A 2,500-nucleotide genomic window follows, 5' to 3' on the forward strand; every position below is an offset into this window, starting at 1 on the left:
TTCGTAACTTCGCTGCTCTGTCCTTTTTCCTTCGGCGGGAAGATTTTTACCACATGCTGCGATTGTGGCCGTCTCCCCGCTTCCGGAGAAGCTCCTTTGCAGTCGACTTTGTTCACATGGGCGTAAGTCGACTGCGCGGCGTTGCAGGCCGTCTTCGGGAGAGTTCCCTTGGACGGCCCAGGTCGCATCGCACTCATTACGGCAGGACGCGCTTTTAGGTCCGCCCTGACCGCGGCGAGCTGCCCTTCGACGAAGCTATTCCGTTGAATAAGCTCCTGGACCAGCTCGTTGAGTGCCTCAACCTCGGCGAGTATCTTTGACCCGAACTCCTTATTGACTTTCGACTCAGGTCGAAAGCAAAAGGTCCGTATTTCGGACACTCGCCTAAAGGCTTCGTCTCTTACGAGATCGAGAGGCCGTACCTTCTGCCCGGAGAACGTCCCCTTCGGTCTCCTGGCCCGGTTTACTGCGGCCTTGCCGGTGGGTGCGCCCGGCTTGGCTCGCTTTGACTTTTTGGTGACGGTTTGCCAACCGTCACCAGTAGGGTCCTCGACACGCTCGGGTGCCGACTGCACCTTCACGAGTGACGTGTCTCCGACTCGTTCGATTACTTCCACGTTACCGGTGTCCGGCGTACCTTCTACCGTGGGCTCGGTTTTCACCGAGACCGCTCGCGTGGGAGTCACACATCTTTGCAAGATCACACGAGGATTGGCGATATTAATCACCTTCCCGGATCTTGTCTTTCTCACAGACGCGGGGGGACTGACAGCTGCATTTGCAGTTCCCGCGTCTGCGGCGACGGCTTCACTCCGAGTAGGAGCTGGACCCGTCGTCTTTGGACGCTTAGTTTTTTGTTCATTAATTTTATTCAGACCCATAATGTGTCTTGGTCTTTCATCCAGTGCGCTCCCCGGCCACCACCGACCCACACAATTTGGAACCCGCCAAAGGCTGAGTTAGGGCTACGCACCGAATATAGTCTGCTGGCTGGGTCGGTTTCCTTACCCAGCCCGCGTCCTCGCCCAGCAGAACCCACTTGCCCGAAGCGTGTGGTCGTTCCAAGCCGATTGACTGGACCAGGGCTGCTTTTCTCGTCCAGCCGCCCATCTAGCCGAAGCAGAGGCCAAAGGTACGTGTTGGGGACGTCTCACCCGCAGGAGAGGGCCCCCTCAGATCCCAGGATCCTCTTTTCCGACGACAAGGGTCGCCACGCACGGCAAACACGTGGGAGACAGCAGTCGGAGAGGCTGCCTCTTCCTCTCCACCACACTTCGTTCAGTTCGCTGCGTATTTAAGAACACGAGCTATCCAGCGGTACCTTTTTCGTGGAGGCTCAAGTGTGGCTAGGGCACGTTTGCCCCTTGCGGCCTGGGTTGCCCAGGGGATTGATTGCATCCCATGTATTCCTGAGCCCAGCGGAGTGTTGTCTAGTGGCGTGTTCCGCCCACGAAAAACGGTCTGAAAAACCGTTTAACGTAAACTGGGGAACTGATGCCACGAGTGACAACAGTTCCCCAGTCGGAAGTCATACAGCACATACAGTGCTGTACAAAGAACACGCCACAGCCCGTATGCTAAATCAGGGCCTCGCCATTATGCGAAGTACTACATGTACGACGCACTGACGGTCTCTAATGCCTTCATCGCCGATACACCCATCGACTCGGCCGATCAACCCTCCTACGCGAGGGCTAGTTCGGGGGTTATCTCCCGCCCTGGGTGGCCACAGACCGCCACCGCCAGTAGATAGGGACAATTATTGCGAATCTGGCCACCGCGGAGGTGGCGCAGATATGTTTCCTCGCCATGTTGGCATACACAAAACTTTAGTACCTACCCCCCGACGGAACACCTACGAGGGGTCCGAACGTGGGTAAATCGCCGCCTTCGCTCATCGTTCATTAGGCTGGGTACGGAAGACCCAGTCTTGACTCCTTGTCCGTGTAAGGAGTTTTCAAGTTTGTTTTGAGTTGGGTAGGCTGTGCTACCTACTCCAACTGTGTATAGAAGGTTATTAGGAGGGTTTTGCTTTGCCGCTTGACCGCGGCAGCGGGTGCCCGCCACCGCCCTCCGCAGTGACGGCACTCTGCCACATGTATTCACCCCCTTTCTTCTACACGTCAGCAATGATTATGCAGCGTGCTAGGGTGGCGTGTGTTGGTTATTCTTTGCCTATTGGCGTAACTAGGCGGTTGCACATGGTTGGTGCCCGTCTAGCGAAGATAGGCATGTTGCTGTTGGCGTAGCGGAGCTTCGCCAGCTACGGTAGCGGGTGTCAAGCACCTCACGCAAGCACCGCGGCCGTTCAGCTCCACAAAACCGTGATGGGGAGGAATCTGTGATGGGGAAGGATGGGACTAGGCAGGGCGGGTGCCATAGCCCTTTTTTGCCGCAAATACAGACTTGCGTTGCCCGGTCTCCGCCGCGTGGAGGCGGGGTTGGACTTTGGAGACCAGTAGATAGGGACAGATGGGAATCTCGTTAATCCATTCATGCG

At 56.7% G+C, this 2,500-nt stretch overlaps 1 pseudogene; it reads right to left on the bottom strand.

Annotated features, from left to right (window-relative positions):
- The window catches only part of LOC143263185 (large subunit ribosomal RNA), an 8,611-nt pseudogene that overhangs the window by 3,177 nt on the left and 2,934 nt on the right, over nt 1-2,500 (bottom strand).

The sequence above is a fragment of the Megalopta genalis genome, unplaced genomic scaffold (assembly GCF_051020955.1).
Source record: "Megalopta genalis isolate 19385.01 unplaced genomic scaffold, iyMegGena1_principal scaffold0369, whole genome shotgun sequence".
Taxonomy (NCBI): domain Eukaryota; kingdom Metazoa; phylum Arthropoda; class Insecta; order Hymenoptera; family Halictidae; genus Megalopta; species Megalopta genalis.